This window comes from Pipistrellus kuhlii, unplaced genomic scaffold (assembly GCF_014108245.1).
Source record: "Pipistrellus kuhlii isolate mPipKuh1 unplaced genomic scaffold, mPipKuh1.p scaffold_m20_p_100, whole genome shotgun sequence".
Classification (NCBI taxonomy): domain Eukaryota; kingdom Metazoa; phylum Chordata; class Mammalia; order Chiroptera; family Vespertilionidae; genus Pipistrellus; species Pipistrellus kuhlii.
The window spans coordinates 565,362-582,987 of record NW_023425406.1 but is presented as its reverse complement, the minus strand read 5'-3'; the positions used below and the strand labels follow the sequence as shown (position 1 = coordinate 582,987).

At 43.9% G+C, this 17,626-nt stretch overlaps 1 pseudogene; it reads right to left on the bottom strand.

Annotated features, from left to right (window-relative positions):
- Positions 1-3,705: 3,705 nt before the first annotated feature.
- LOC123652010 lies at positions 3,706-17,626 on the bottom strand (annotated as a pseudogene).

The following is a 17,626-nucleotide window of genomic DNA, read 5'->3' as shown; positions in this document are numbered from 1 at the left end:
TTGCTCTGGACCTGGCTGCTGCTGCTCCGGGCCTGGCCGCACCCGACCTGGCTGCTCTGGGCCCAGCTGCTCCAGGCCTGGCCGCTCCCAGCCTGGCAGCTGCTGCTCCGGGCCTGGCAACCGTTGCTCTGGGCCTGGCCACACCCGACCTGGCTGCTCCGGGCCTGGCTGCTCCCAGCCTGGCAGCTGGTGCTCCGGGCCTGGCCGCACCAGACCCGGCTGCTCTGGGCCCGGCTGCCCCGGGCCCGGCCGCTCCCAGCCTGGATGCTCCGGGCTTGGCTACTGCTCTTCTGGACCTGGCTGCTCCCAACCCGGCTGCTCTGGGCCCAGCTTCTCCGGGTCCGGCCACTCCGGGTCTGGGTATTCCTGGACTGGCCACCCTGGGCTTGGCTGCCTCCGCCTCAGGTCTGGCTGCTCCAGTGCTGGCTGTTGTTGCTCTGGTTCTGGCTGCTGCTGCTCTGGGGCCTGGCCGTTGCTGCTCCGGGCCCGGTTGCCATTGCTTTGTGCCTGGGCACTCTAGGCCTGGCCGCCGCTGTTCCAACATTCTGTCCTTTTTTTTTTTTTTAAACGCATTTATGTTGCAATGTTGGCTGGTGAGTTGAGTTCTGACTTAGTCTTTGATTTTTCAAGATCTTCTTTGTATTCTTTCTTAAGTAATTTTACTATCTTTTGCTCCCACTTGATTTCTTCACATTGAGAACTTTGGTTTCTTCCTCCTGTCCTGGGAGCTCAGCAGGTTGGCCTGTGGCACCCCTTTGTTCTCCGCGAGCTCCCGCGCTGCTCCAGCCTGTTGCCGGGGTCGGCGCCGCCCAGGAAGCAGCCCCTGGTCTTGGCTCTGTTGCCCGCGCTCAGAGGTCGATGGCTTGGGGGCACCCCCCCCTGGGGGCCCCGTCGCCCGGCTTCCTGCCGGCGCCCGGCTGGCTGGTGTCCTGGCTGGTGTCCCACAGGGGCTCCTGCTCCCTGTCACATTCCTCCAGTCTGGAGCTTTTTTTTTTTTTTTTCTCCTTCCTGCTAGGGGAGTCTAGGATCAGAGTCAACAGACTGTCCTCTGCGCGCAGTGCGTGCCACTCTGGGGGCTCTGCTTTTTGCCACTCCCCTGGGATTCCACCTCACAGCCCCGTCTCCCCCTGCCCGAGCCTGGGTCCCCAGGGTCTGGTCCAGCACTGGGGTTCAGAGCAGTCCGGACTGAGGCTCAGCACTGCCAGAGGCTTTGTTTCTTCCGGCTAGGGTAGGGGTGTCGAACTCAATCAGAGAAGGGGCCAAAATCTAAAATCCAGCCTAAATCGCGGGCCGAATGGTTTACTGAACAGTCATAAACTGTCATTGTGATGGAAACGCAGTGGAGTGCAGTGATGATAGCGTGGTGTGGGCCACATTGCAAGGCCTGGCGGGACGGATTTGGCCCGCGGGACGGATTTGGCCCGAGGGCCTTGTGTTTGACACATGTGGGCTAGGGTAATCCAGCATCAGAGTCAACATTCAGTCCTCTGCGCGCAAAGTGCGCGCGACTCCGTGGGCCCTGCTTTTCGCTGCTCGCTTGGGATTCCGCCTCACAGCCTCGTCTCCTCCGCCGGAGCCTGGGTCCCCAGGGTCTGGCTCATAACTGGGGGTCAGCGCTGCTGGTTCGGGGGTTTAGCCCAGGCTGGGGGTTTTATTTCCTTCCTGCTAGGGAACGCCAGGCAGCACCCAGCCCTCTCCTCCTCTCCGGCTGCGACCTCTCCGCGCACGCATGCGAGCGCGCAGCATGTCTCCGTACCTTAGGCTTTTTTTCAGCTCCTCTGATTTTCCTTCTGGTTTTCTCTTTCCTTCTTGTTGTAGAATTTTCAGTCAGTCGACTACCTGTAGCTCTGGGCGATGTCCACTCTACATTTTAGTTGTATCCCATTGAAATTGTTGTGTGCTGCTGCGGTTAGGTGTCTACCAGAGCAGCCATCTTGGATCCTCTCTAGGGTTGGGTTCTTTCCTTTGCATGCAAATAACCAGTTGTTCCAGCACCATTTGTTCAAAAGACTGTCCTTTCCTCATTGAATTACCTTATTACCTGTGCCACAAACTGTGTGTGGGTCTATTTCTGGCCTTTCAATTCTGTTCCACTGTCTATCCTGTCCTTATGCCAATACCTACCTTGATCACTGTAGGTTTATAGTAAGTCTTGAACCCAGATAGTATAAATTCTTCAACTCTGTTATTTCTCAAAATCATTTTGGTTAGTCTAGGTAATTTGCATTTCCATGTAGATTTGAACATCAGCTTGTCAGTTTCTACAAAAAAAGAGCTGGATTTTAATTACCATTACATTAACTCCATAGATAAGTGTGGGGAAAATTGACATCTTAACCATAATGAGTCTTTCAACCCATGAATAGGCTATTTGTCTCCATTTATGTAAGCTTCTTTCATTTCTCTCAGCAATATTTTTAAAAAAGATATTGATTTCAGAGAGGAAGGGAGAGGGATAGAGAGACAGAAACATTAATGATGAGAGAGAATTGTTTGATCGGCTGCCTCATGCACGCCCCACACTGGGGATTGAGCCCACAACCTGGGCATGTGCCCTGACTAGGAATCGAACCATGACCTCCTGGTTCATAGGTCAACGCTCAACCACTGAACCATGCCGGCCAGGCTAGACTTCTTTTGCTGTGCTTCATATTTACCTATATTCTGAGTCAAGCTACTTGACAAAAAAGTCTGATTTAGGAAGGCGTTTAGCTTTATAGCAAAAGTTTTCCATCTCCAGGTGCCACCTTCAAAGGAATTGACTTTACAGTGCTGATGTAATCTGCTGGTTCCCTTTGAACCATGTGCAAAAAATTACGTCAACTCTATGGAAAGTCAGATACTAAAAAATGGAACAATATACACTGAGTGGCCAGATTATTATGCTCTCTGAACACACAATAATCTGGCCACTCAGTGTATATCCTATATAATAAAAGGCTAATATGCAAATTGTCACCTCGACCAGGAGTTCAACCAGCAGGCAGGCCGGCCAACCACCTATGTCCCCTCCCCTGGCCAGGCTGGCCGGGCCCCACCCATGCACGAATTCATGCTCCGGGCCTCAAATATATATGTATACACACTGAGTGGCCAGACTATTGTGTGTTCAGAGATCATAATAATCTGGCCACTCAGTGTATACAGTTGAGAAAAGTATAATGCGAAGTTTTCCTCATCTAAGAATTAATCAATGGAGCTTGGGCAGCCGGAGACTCGGCATCGGCCAGGCAGCCCAGGTTCACAATGCCCAAGAGCAAGGTCAGCTCTGTGGAGGGGGTGGCCAAGGAGGAGCCCAAGAGGAGGTGGGCCAGCTTGTCAGCCAAACCTGCTCCTGCAAAATTGGAAACGAAGCCCAAAATGGCAGCAGGAAAGGATAAATCTGCAGACAAAAAAGTGCAAAGGAAAGGGAAAAGGGGAGAAGGGAAAGCAGGCCGACGTGGCTGACCAGGAACCTAAAGAAGATCTACACCCTGGCCGGTTTTGCTCAGTGGATAGAGCGTCGGCCTTCGGTCTGAAGGGTCCTGGGTTTGATTCCAGTCAAGGGCATGTGCCTTGGTTGCGGGCACATCCCGTGGGGTATGTGCAGGAGGCAGCTGATTGGTGACTCTCTCTCATCGATGTTTCTAACTATCTCTCTCCCTTCCTCTCTGTAGAAAATCAATAAAATATATTAAAAAGAAAAAAAAAGAAGAAGAAGAAGATCTACTTGTGGAAAATGGAGAACTGAACATGAGGAGAGTCCAGCCTCAGAAAAAGCAGGAGAAAAAGCAGCCAAGTCTGATGAATGCCATATGCCTTTGTCTCACCAGTGGTCCCTGTCTTCCTTCTTGGACAATCCAGAGGAATAGTTTTATCAACTATTTTGCAAATGCAAATTTTTTAGTAGCTCTAGAAACATTTTTAAGAAGAAGGGAACTCCACTTCATCATTTTTTTTAGAAATATAAATGCTTTTTGTTAAGAGGTGAAATCATTTGCTGGTTGTTTATTTTTTGGCACAACCAGAAAATAGTGGGACATTGAATATGGGAGACTGATTGTCTTGGGTGTCAGCTTAGCATTCCGTAGATGGGGGTAGTTTTTATATCCTAGAATACAAAGCATACTAAATGGCAATTTGGAGTCAGTCGTGCGTTTGCCATGTCCTGAACATTTTAAATTACTTCTGTTCACGTGCTTTTGGTAGAATTGGTTCCTAAAGAAAACCAGTCCTTGATCTTGGCTCTCCCTGTCAGAATTTTGTGCATCTGTAATATCTTTGTTGTGACAGTCCAGTTTTCCTAGTAACTCTGTCAATGTGCTGTGAAAGTTGGAAAATCTCATTATGTAGTACATATGATATTAAATTGTGTATTATTGGGGGAAAATAAAAATTAATCAATGAAATAAAGCATGAACTATGGTCGCCTTGGTTTCGGGAAACACACATTGGGGAATTCCATGCTTGCTCTCATCTCATCTCCACGGACAGGATTTTGTCGGCCACCATGTTTTTTTTTATAAATATATTTTATTGATTTTTTTACAGAGAGGAAGGGAGAGAGATAGAGAGCTAGAAACGTCGATGAGAGAGAAACATCGACCAGCTGCCTCTTGCACATCCCCTACCGGGGATGTGCCCGCAACTATCATACATGCCCTTGACCGGAATTGAACCCGGGACCTTTCAGTCCGCAGACCGACGCTCTACCGCTGAGCCAAACTGGTTTTGGCTCACCACGCCTTTTGCTTTGTGGGTTGTGGTAGTGAAGGAACGCAGTCGCACTTACTCAGAATTGGTAATGAATTTGGTAATGAACTCTTCCCATTCTTCAGATGTAAGCAAATCTTTGTCTGTATAGATCAGCAGGTCAAATGAATAAGAAACTTCCAACCGTGGCAGAAATGGCACTGTAGCTGTGATCTGTGCCAATGAGGGGATTTCTGAGGCTTTTCTCTGGGTAGACTATCATCTGTGACAGCCTTGTCACACTCAATATCAAACTGCCATCTTTCTTATTTAAAAAAATATATTTTATTGATTTTTATTTACAGAGAGAAAGGTAGAGGGATAGAGAGTTAGAAACATCGATGAGAGAGAAACATCAATCAGCTGCCTCCTGCACACCCCCTACTGGGAATGTGCCCGAAATCATGGTACATGCCCTTGGCTGGAATCGAACCTGGGACCCTTGAGTCCTCAGGCCAATGCTCTATCCACTGAGCCAAACCGGCCAGGGCCAAACTGTCATCTTTCAAGGGCCTTCCCACTTTCAATATTCGTGATGACTACCACTGGTTTCTAAACAGAATAGTTGTTACCACGCCAGTGTGGCTCAGTGGTTGAACATCGACCTATGAACCAGGAGGTCACAGTTCGATTCCTGGTCAGGCCACATGTCTGGATTGTGGGCTCAGTGCCCAAGAGGGAGTGTGCAGGAGGCAGCCGATCAATCCATCATTCTCTCTCATCATTGATGTTTCTATCTCTCCCTCCCCCTTCCTCTCTCTGAAATCTATAAAAATATATTTTAAGATATAAATACATTAACTGAACACTTGTATAACCAGTCTTTTAGTTGTTCCACCAAATTATTTAGGTATTTCATGAGCTCAGAATCAGTAATTACAAGCAAGGTGGGCCCATATTTCTGCACGCGATAAAGGTTTCAGATGCCACGCCGATATAAAATGCTGTTGATGCCAAATGAGAAGAACTCAGCCAAGATTTTGGTGCTCTCCTGCTGCCTGGAGCTGCCTAGCCATGCCAGGCCCACAGCCTCGGTGACTGACCGCAGGGCTCGCCGCTAACTCATATGCATTTGATTTTTTAAAATGTCTTTTTACAGCTGGTGTGTTCAAACCGTTGTCCAACGAAGTCCACACATTGCATTTGGTTTTATTTTTGAGTCGCTTGTAATCTAGAATAATCTCCAACACACCTGTATCTTATTTTACTTTCGTCAACCACACTAAAGACATTTTTTCCATGGATTTTTTTCGGGATAAAGCCTACAACCGAGGTACGTGCCCTTGACCGGAGTCGAACCTGGGACCCTTCAGTCCACGGGCCGATGTTCTACCAGCTGAGACAAATTTGCAGGGCCCATATGTACTTGATATTTTTCAAGTAACACTGAGCATTGTTCACTCAAGTGTGGTGGCTGAATGATCTCTTTGACATAAGGACCTAACTACCTATATGAGGTCAGTGCCTAAAGCTTACTTGGGCCTTAGTTGGTTTGGCTCAATGGTTCGTGTCAGCCCTCGGACTGAAGGGTCCTGCGTTCATGTCTGGTTAAGGCACATGTGTCAAACACAAGGCCCGAGGGCCAAATCCGTCCCGCCAGGCCTTCCAATGTGGCCCGCACCGCGCTGTCATCACTGCACTCCGCTGCGTTTCCATCACAATGACAGTTTATGACTGTTCAGTAAACCATTCGGCCCGCGATTTAGGCTGGATTTTAGATTTTGGCCCCTTCTCTGATTGAGTTCGACACCCCTAGGTTAAGGGCACATACCTCAGTTGCAGGCTTGATCCCAGGCTCTGCTAGGGATGCATGTGGGAGGCAACCAATCAATGTGTCTCTCTCACTTTGCTGTTTCTGTCTCTGTCTCTCACCCTCCCTGCCACTCTCTCTAAAAATCAATGGGAAAATATCCTCAGGTAAGGATTAAACAAACAAAAAAATTTTAAAAGCTTACTTAGATCAAAGTTTATGAATTACAGCAAATTGTAATGTTAGAAACAGAAAATAAACATTTGATTAAAGCAGGGGTGGGAAACGTCTGGCCCTCGGGCCGTATACGGCCCGTGAAATATTTGGTCTGGCCCTGCCAAGGCATTAGGGGTGAGTTAATTAAATGTTTGACCAAATATAGCAGCCTAATTTTTAAGTGGATAATTTTATATGGCCCGTGAATGATGTTATAAATATCCAAATGAGGTGCCTCGTTAGCGCAGTAGGTAGCGCGTCAGTCTCATAAATATCCAAATGGCCCTTGGCGGGGGAAAAAGTTTTCCCACCCCTGGATTAAGGGGTCTGTAATGGTAATTTTTGATCCAGAAATGTCATTTACTGGAAAATTGTGAAAATTTACATTGTGGCACTTTGCATGTGTGTGTGTGTTTTTTAATCATTACAGAGCATTTTGAATGCTGTACATTTTAAGGGGAATAACATTCCAGTTTTGTTTTAAAGACAATTTAAAAAAAAGTAAAATAAATATATTTCCTAATTTAACTTGGGATTTTTTTCTTTGATCCATGGGTTATTTCGAAGTCTATTTTTTTCAATTCCACATATTTAGAAATTTCCTAGAAATCATTTTTTATTGATTTAAAATTCAATAGCACTGTGGTCAGAAATTCTATGTTGTGTGATTTCTCTCCTTCGTAATTTATTGAGGCTTGTTCTGCTCTGAATGTTATCTATGTTGCTGAGTGTACTTGACAAGAATGTGCATTCTCTTGTTGCTGGGTGTAGGATTCTAAAAATATCAAGTAGGTCACTTGGGTTGATATTGTTGAGAGTTGATGGTCAAATATATCTTACTGAGTTTTCGCTATTATAATTTTAAAAAAATATATATTTTATTGATTTTTTACAGAGAGGAAGGGAGAGAGATAGAGAGCTAGAAACGTCAATGAGAGAGAAACATTGACCAGCTGCCTCTTGCACACCCCCTACTGGGGATATGCCCACAACCAAGGTACATGCCCTTGACCAGAATCGAACCCGGGACCTTTCAGTCCGCAGACCGACGCTCTACCACTGAGCCAAACCGGTTTCGGCCCTATTATAATTTTTTTATTTTATTGAATTTTTACAGAGATGAAGGGAGAGGGATAGAGAGTTAGAAACATTGATGAGAGAGAAACATCAATCAGCTGCCTCCTGCACCCCCCCTCCCCACTGGGGATGTGCCCCCAACCAAGGTATATGCCCTTGACCGGAATCGAACCTGGGACCCTTCAGTCTGCAGGTTGACACTCTATCCACTGAGCCAAACTGGTTATGGCATAGTTTTCCCTATTATTAAAAATATATATATTATTACTGATTTTAGAGAGGAAGGGAGAAGGAGAGAGAGCTAGAAACATCCACGATTAGAGAGAATCATGGATTGGCTGCCTCCTGCATGCACCCCACTGGAGACTGGGCCCCAAACCTGGGCGTGTGCCCTGACCGGGAATCAAACTGGGACCTCCTGGTTCATAGGTCAATGCTCAAACACTGAACCATGCCCTGGGCTCCCTATTTGTTTTTATCAATTACTGAAAAGGGTTGTCAAAGTCTGCGGCTCTGTTTGAAGATTTGTCTGTTTCTAGAACTCTGTCCATTTTTGTTCCATGTATTCGGTGGCTTTGCTATTAGCTGCTTACAGATTTAAAATGATGATGTCTTCCTGATTATTTGTCCCTTTTCCATTGTGAAACGTCCCTCTTTATTTCTGCTAATACTCTTTGTCTTGAATTCCACTCCGATATGACTATAGCCATGCAAGCTTTCTCATGCTCAGCGTTTGTGTCGTATATCGTTAACCCCCGTTTTATGTTCAGCTTGTCTGTGTCTTTATGCTTAAAGCGCGCTTCTTGTAAATAACATATAGCTATTTTATCGAGCTTGACAGTCTCTAGCCTTTTTCACCAGCGTGTGCGGCAGATTGTGTTTTTCAAAGGTAGCCCCAACAATATCTCCCAGCCCACATGCTCTTCTGGAAGCTTGCCATGTTCCCATCAAGTGGTGGAACTGAGCCCTCCCCCTGTGATCTGGGAAGGCTTGTGACTTGCTTTGAATCAACATAATGTGGTCAGAGTGACGCCGCTTGATTTCCGAGGCTGGGTCAGAACAGGCAACGCGCTTTCTGCCCTGTTAGCACGGATACTCGCTCTTCCCTGAGGCTGCCGTGCTGGGAAGAAGCCCAAACTAGCCAGCCCTCATGGAGAAAACAGGGAATTCTTATTTATTTATTTATTTACTTATTTATTTATTTACAATATGTATTTATGTATTTATGTATTTATTTTTAGATATGTACCTTTTTTTTCTTCTTTTAAAAAATATATTTTATTGATTTTTTACAGAGAGGAAGAGAGAGGGATAGAGAGTTAGAAACATCGATGAGAGAGAATCATCGATCAGCTGCCTCTTGCACACCCCCTATTGGGGATGTGCCCACAACCAAGGCACATGCCCTTGACCGGAATCGAACCTGGGATCTTTCAGTCTGCAGGCTGACGCTCTATTCACTGAGCCAAACCGGTTTCGGCAAGAGAATTCTTTTTAAAAAAAAATACATATTTTATTGATTTTTTTTTTTTTTACAGAGAGGAAGGGAGAGGAATAGAGAGCTAGAAACATCAATGAGAGAGAAACACCAATCAGCTGCTTCCTGCACACCCCCACTGGGAACGTGCCTACAACCAAGGTACATACCCTTGACTGGAATCGAACCTGGGGCCCTTCAATGCACAGGCCAACGCTCTATCCACTGAGCCAAACCAGATAGGGCCCCCACATTCTTATACACAGGGTGGGGCAAAGTAAATTTACAGATCTGAGCACACTAAACACAGCTTATTCTTATATTATTATTGAAAAACAATAATTTTATTAATTAAATTATTAAAAATTTTTTTTATTGATTCAGAGAGGAAAGGAGAGGGAGAGGGGGAGGGAGAGGGAGAGATAGAAGCATCAATGATGAGAGAGAATCATTGATTGGCTGCCTCCTGCTCACCCCCTACTGAGGATCGAGCCTGCAACCTGGGCATGTGGCCTTGACTGGAATCGAAACCGGGGTCTTTCAGTCCACAGGTCGTCACTATCCACTGAGCCAAACCAGCTAGGGCTATTGTATTATTATTATTATTATTATTATTATTGTTATTTTAAATTTAAATTCTTTATTGTTTAAAGTATTACATAAGTCTCCTTTTTCCCTCCCATTGACCTCTCCCTGGCCATTCCCACCCCCAGCAATGTCCTCACCCCATTCCCCAGTGTCTGTGTCCATTGGTTATGCTTATATGCATGCATACAAATCCTTTGGTTTCTCTCTTACCCCTCCCTCTCCCCTGCCTTCCATCTGAGGTTTGACAGTCTGTTCCAAGCTTCTGTGTCTCTGTATTTTATTTATTTATTTATTTATTTATTTATTTATTATTTATTTATTTAAAAATATTTTATTGATTTTTTACAGAGAGAAGGGAGAGAGATAGAGAGCTAGAAACATCGATGAGAGAGAAACATTGACCACTGCCTCTTGCACGCCTTCTACTTGGGGATGTGCCTGTAACCAATGCACATGCCCTTGACCAGAATCGAACCTGGGACCTTTCGGTCTGCAGGCCGACGCTCTATCCACTGAGCCAAACCGGTTTCTGCTCTGTATTTATTTTTGTTCATCAGTTTATGTGGTTCATTATATTCCACAAATGAGTGAGATCATGTGATATTTATCTCTTCTGACTGGCTTATTTCACTTAGGATAATGCTCTCCAGTTCCATCCAGGCTGTTGTGAATTGTAAGAACTCCTTTTTCACAGCAGCGTAGTATTCCACCGTAGTGTACCACGGTTTTATAATCCACTCATCTGCTGATGGGCGCTTAGGCTGTTTCTAAATTTTAGCTATGGTAAATAGTGCTGCTATGAACATAGGGGTGCATATGTTCTTTCTGATTGGTGATAGGGTGCATATATCCTTTCTGATTGGTATTATTTTTCATACAAAATAACTGTAAAACTTAAGTTTGCCCCTCCCTGTGTGTGTGTATATATGTATATATAATTTCAAGTGCATAATTCAGTGTCATTAACTATATTCCCAACGTTATACAACCACCACCTTGATCTGTTTCATTTTTCAAAACATTTTTTGTACCTACTAAGAAATAACTTTCCATTCTCCTCAGCTTCTAGTTATCTCTAATCTATTTTCTGTCTCTATGAGTTTGCGTATTCTAGCTATTTCATATAGAATCATACGATATTTATCCTCTCATGTCTGCCTTTTTCACAATGTTTCCAAGGTTCCTCCATATTGTGGTATATATCCAGACTTCATTCCCTTTTATTAATGAATAATACTCTATTGTATAGCTATACTGCGTTTATCTATTCATCAATTGATGGGCATTTGGGTTGTTTCCACCCTTCGGCTATTGTGACTAATGCTTCGATGAACATTGGTATACAGTATCTGTTTGAATCCCTGTTTTCAATTCTTTTGAAGATATACCTAGAGTAGAATTGCTGGATCACAGGGTAATCCTGTTTAGCTTTTTGAGAAATGCCTTTCGCATGTATATATATATATATATATATATATATATATATATATATATATATACTTATAGAAACATGAGCAGTAAGAAAATTATTGTAGTTATTTTAAAACACTAAATTTTGGAGCAATTTGTTATTTTTAATTTTATTATTATTTAAAAATATATTTTATTGATTTTTTACAGAGAGGAAGGGAGAGGGATAGAGAGCCAGAAACATCGACGAGAGAGGAACATCAACCAGCTGCATCCTGCACACCCCCTACTGGGGATGTGCCCACAACCAATGTACATGCCATTGACCGGAATTGAACCTGGGACCTCTCAGTCCGCAGGCCAACACCACTGAGCCAAACCGGTTTCGGCAATTTGTTATTTTTTTAAATATATATATTTAAATTTATTTTGGAGAGAAAGGGAGAGGGAGAGATAGAAACATCAATGATGAGAGAGAATCATTGATTGGTTGCCTTCTGCATGCCCCATATTGGGGATATAGCCTGCAACCTGGAAATGTGCATTGACCAGGAATCGAACTGTGACCTCCGGTTCATAGGTCGATGCTCAACCACTGAACCGTGCAGGCTGAGCATGGAGCAATTTGTTATGCAACAAAAATAACTAGGATAGAGTTAGTCCATTTATATTTAATATAATCATGGATATCTTTGGGTTTAAGTCTACCAACTCATGTGTGGCTTCTATTTGTTCTATTAATTTTTTCTTCTATTTCTCCTTTTCTGCCTTTTTTGAGGGGGAAAATAGGATTTTGTAGTATTTGGTGTTCTTTGTTGACTTATTAGATATAAATCTTTTTGTGCTATTTTTAAATTGTTTCTCTAGAGATTATGTTTCTTTACAGTAATTTAGCACATTCTACCTTCAAAGAAATATTCTACAATTTGATGAACAGTATAAAAATGTTATAACAGCCGAAACCGGTTTGGCTCAGTGGATAGAGCGTCGGTCTGCGGACTGAAAGGTCCCAGGTTCGATTCCGGTCAAGGGCATGTACCTTGGTTGCGGGCACATCCCCGGTAGGGAGTGTGCAAGACGCAGCTGGTTGATGTTTCTCTCTCATCGACATTTCTAACTCTCTATCCCTCTCTCTTCTTCTCTGTGGAAAATCAATAAAATATATTTTAAAAAAAGAAAAAAAAAGAATGTTATAACAGTATTGCAATTGCAACGGTCCCACCCTTTGTGTTCCGGTTGTCATACAATATTTTTACATAGGACATAAAATTATTTTTATATCCAATATGCAAAAAGTAATCCACATTATACTGTTATTTTATAATAACAAATTTCTCCAAAAACTGTAAATAATCATATATATTTATTCTTAGTGATATTTTGCACTCTTTTCTTCAGCCTGATATAATTCCTCTTATATCTAAATAATTAATTTAGCCTTTTTAAAATTGACAATGAATTCTTTATTCTTATCTGGGGATGCAACTTTATTTTGTCTTAATTTTTTTAAATCCTCACTTGAGAATCTGTTTATTGGTTTTAGAGATTCTAGTAGAGAAAGGGAGGGAGAGAGTGAGGGAGGGAGGGAAGAAGAGAGAGAAAGAGAAAGAGAGAGAGAGAGAGAGAGAGAGAAATTAACGTGTGAGAGAAATATCAATGGGCCCCCTCCTGTCTGATCCCTGACCAGGGATCAAACTCAAAACCCAGGTATGTGCCTTGATTGGGAATCAAACCAGCAACCTCTCAGTGTATGGGACGCATTCAACCAGCAGAACCACACCCGCCAGGTGATGATTTCTTCTCTTTATGATGGGTCATAGTTCCTTGATTTTTCACATGTGTCTTAATTTTTTTTAAATTGAATGCCAGACATTATATGTAATAGAACAATACAGAGTAGCATAACATTTTTTTTAATTTTGTTTTTAAAAATATATATTTATTGATTTTTTACAGAGAGGAAGGGAGAGGGATAGAGAGCCAGAAACATCGATGAGAGAGAAACATTGATCAGCCCCCTCCTGCACACCTCTCACTGGGGATGTGCCCGCAACCAAGGTACATTCCCTTAACTGGAATCGAACCCGGGACCTTTCAGTCTGCAGGCCGAGGCTCTATCCACTGAGCCAAACTGGTTTCGGCCATAACATTTATTTTTTATTTATTTTTCTAATAAGACTAAATTTATTCAATAACCTAGTAAAAGTGTGAGTATAAGTAAGTATCCAACAGTATAAAAAGTACAAAACACATCTGTTGATTTCTAATATATTAATACAAAGTGCATGACTACATGAGTATCATAACATGTATGCCTCCCCAAAGGGACATATTTCTCCTTTTGTTAAGCTGTTAGTATGTGTGTGTGTGTGTGTGTGTGTGTGTGTGTGTGTACACGTGTGTATGTGTTGGGGGGGCGGTGAGGGGAGGAGAGAGTGTTTTTGAGTCAATTTGGTATGTAATTAAGCTGTGTCTGAGATTTTTTAATGATTTAGCTAGATTCAGTTCCCTATAGATTTCAGAGTATTTCAAGGTAGGGTTAGACGCAGGGGTCTTCAAACTTCTCTCATTATGAGAATCACCTGGTGGAGGTGTTAAAACACAGATTCCTGATAGCACTTCTTATAGTTGGGATCCGGGAATCTGTGTTTTAACAACTCCACCAGGTGATTCTCATAATGAGAGAAGTTTGAAGACCCCTGATAGAGCCTTCTCTTTAGTAGGCCTTGTGATCCGAGTACCTGGGGGATCTTAGTTCTACATCACCCTTAGACTTCAGTAGGATCTATGAACAGGGGTCTCAGGAGCGCCCACATCAAACCAGTCAGGGCCCAAGGATATATTTTCCATTAATCTTTAGAGAGAGAGTAGAAGGGAGGGAGGAGGGGAAGAGAGTGAGATAGAGTGATAGAAAGACAAAGGGAGAAACATCTATGAGAGAGAGACACATCTACTGGTTGCCTCCTGCACATAACAGATGAGGATGCAGAATCGAACCCACAGTGCCCGTGGGTCAGTGCGACCCCCTGCTCTAACCACTGACCAAACCGGCCAGGGTGGTTATCTAGCTTCTTGTAGCTAGGGTGGAAGTGAGGTTATCTCGCCAGTTCTTGTATCCTGGGCAAAAACAAAATGTCAATCTACTGCCTTTTAATTTATGTCACCACAGAAGTTGTTTGTTCTCTGAATGTTCCTTTTTACAGTACCCTGTTCTTTTTTCATGGATAGTCACATTCTATTATCTCTGTTTGGAAGTTTAGGAGTTTCAAAGAAAAGATTTCTTGCCCTAGCTGGTTTGGCTCAGTGGATGGAGCGTCGGCCAGCGGACTGAAAGGTCCCGGGTTCGATTCCGGTCAGGGGCATGTACCTTGGTTGTGGGCACATCCCCAGTAGGGAGTGTGTAGGAAGCAGCTGATTGATGTTTCTCTATCATCGATGTTTCTAACTCTTTATCCCTCTCCCTCTCCCTTTCTTTCTGTAAAAAATCAATACAATATATTTAAAAAAACTAGTTTGTGCCCAGCTGGAGTGGCTCAGTGGTTGAGCATCAACCTATGGGCCAGGAGGTCATGGTTCAATTCCTGGTCAGGGCACTGCCTTCAGGGGTCCTCAAACTTTTTAAAGTGGGGGCCAGATCGCGGTCCCTCAGAGAGCTGGAGGGCCGGACTATATGAACTACTAATTCCTACTGTAACACCTCGGCTGCGCTCACTGCCCAAAAAACCTGGCGGGCCGGATCAGACTCCTCTGTGGGCCGCATGTGGCCCGCGGGCCGTAGTTTGAAGACCCCTGGATGGGCTTGATCCCCCATGTGGGGCATGTAGGAGGAAGCTGATGGATGTTATTCTCTCATCATTGATGTTTCTAACTCTCTCTCCCTCACCTTTCCTCCCTGAAATAAATAAATAAATAAATAAATAAATAAATAAATAAAACATATATATTTTAAAAAGAAAATATTTCTTATCCTTCATAATATTGTTTCCCACAGATTTTCAAACAGATTTCAGTTTGATCTCTATCTTTTATGTTTTTAAAAAAATGGTTTTTTTACTGATTTTAGAGCAGGAAGGGAGAGTGAGAGAGAGACACAGAAACATCAATGATGAGAGAGAATCATTGATCAGCTGACTCCTGCACACCCCCAACAAGGGATTGAGCCCACACCTTAGGCATATACCCTTGACCCAAATCAAATCCGGGACCCTTCAGTCAGCAGGCTGACTCTATCCACTGAGCCAAACCAGCTAGGGCTATCTTTTATGTTTTGGTGTGACAGTCTTCCTCTGATGTCTGGTGATCTTTGGTTGGTGTCTCACATTTAAGAATGGGACACTAAAAAGCTTATTGGGGGGAGTGTGCTTGTCAATTATGGGTTTCATTTTAGGGTGATGTACCTACTAGTAGGCTGTTTTAGTGGGGAATCCCAATGTTACTCTGTTTAAAAATATTTTTATTGATTTCAGAGAGGAAGGAGAGAGAGAGAGAGAGAGAGAGAGAGAGAGAGAGAGAGAGAGAGAGAGAGAGAGAGAGAGACATCAATGATGAAAGAGAATCATTGATTGGCTGCCTCCTGTATGCCTTCTCTTTGGGATCAAGCCTGCAATCTGGGTACATGCCCTGACCGGGAATTGAACCGTGATCTCCTGGTTCATGAGTCAATGCTCAGTCACTGAGCCACCCTGGCCAGGCCCAATGTTACTGTCTTTAATTCTTTCCTCTTGGAATGGTCAAGTAGGCAAGAGAAAGAGCTTCAGTCTAATTCCTAGGCTGGCAGCCAGCACTCAGTGAGCTGTGTAGGGCAAGAATGCTCCACATACAGTAGGTAAATATTTGTTTAGTCTCCGTGTTTTCAGTGTGGAACCCCTAAAGCTGTTCTTGGTGTTCCCTAATCTATTTCAGAGAGGAAGGGAAATGATAGAGACAGAAACATCAATGATGAGAGAGAATCATTGATTGACTGCCTCCTGCACACCCCTCACTGGGGATCAAACCTGCAACCTAGGCATGTGTCCTGACTGGGAATCGAACCCTAACCTCCTGGCTCCTAGGTAGGCGCACAACCACTGAGCTATGCTGGCCGGGCTCTCACTGCGTCTGAAGCAGATTTTCAGCTTCAGCTTTACACTCACTCCCATTTCCTTTGCTGGTTTGTAAGCCATGCGTGAGCTCTGCCATGAGAATTCAGCTGCTGCTCAGCTGTCCCCACTGCCCCCAGCTTCCTTGGATTTGCTACAGTGGTTACTGCTCAGCTAGCACAATCTTGCTGCTGTTATCTCATCTCGTTATTTTTTGCCCTTGGGAATTTTTGCTTTTAAAAAGTCATTTAATGTCATTTTCGTGAGGTTTCAGGAAGAAGAGAAAGTAAACTCATGGGTTTAATCGGGCCTCTTGGTTTCCAAGTCAACAGTATGTGGAGAAAGTCCGGAAGAGCAACTGAGTGGAAAGAGAGGGAGGCAGGCTGGGGTCACGTGGCAGGACTGTGCTTCTCACAAGCCAGCTTGCTTGGAGCCTAGTGATACCTGTCTCCATACTCACATGGTTTTCTCTGGCAGCACTTTATGCAGCTGCAAGGGAGGGCAGAGAAGTCAAATGGGCCCTGGTGGGTGTGGCGCAGTGGTTAGAGCTTTGGCCTGTGCACCGAAGGGTCACAGGTTCAATTTTGGATCAAGGGCACATACCTGGGTTGCAGGTTCAGTCCCTGGTCTGGGTCATGGCTGGTTGGGAGGCAACCAATCTATGTGTCTCTCACATCTCTCTCTCTCTTTCTCTCTCCACTTTTCCCATCCACTCTCTCTAAAAATTAATGGGGAAAAAATATCCTCAGAAGAGGATTAAAAAACAAAAACAACAAAAGAGAAGTCAAATGGGCAATTCTGTTCAAATCTCTGTCTTGGAGCACTAGTTAAGTATACACTTTTACCTATATGTTCCCAAAAATTCTAGTTTAGCACTTCTTAGTTGGGATTCAGGAATCTGTAGTTTAACAACTCCACCAGGTGATTCTCATCATGAGAGAAATTTGGGAACCATTGTTAGAAGAACACACGAATCCTATCAAATCAGAGCCCCACACTTATGACTTCATTTAACCGTAATTACTTTGTTAGAGGCCCCAGCTTCAAATACAGTCACATGGGGATCTAGGGCTTCAACATATGTTTTCTTTGGGGGTACGGGGGACACACAAAATTCAGTCCACAACAGATGGCTACTTGGTACGTCACAGAGCCCATCAACTGCCTGGACCAGGAGCAAGTACCTGGACAAGAACAGCCAGTCTAAATCCTGGTCAGTTCCCTACCCAGGTTAGCTGACACGAAGACTCTTGTCAGGTAGAGATAGTGAGTATTTAGGCCAATAAGCTTCTTTCTCAT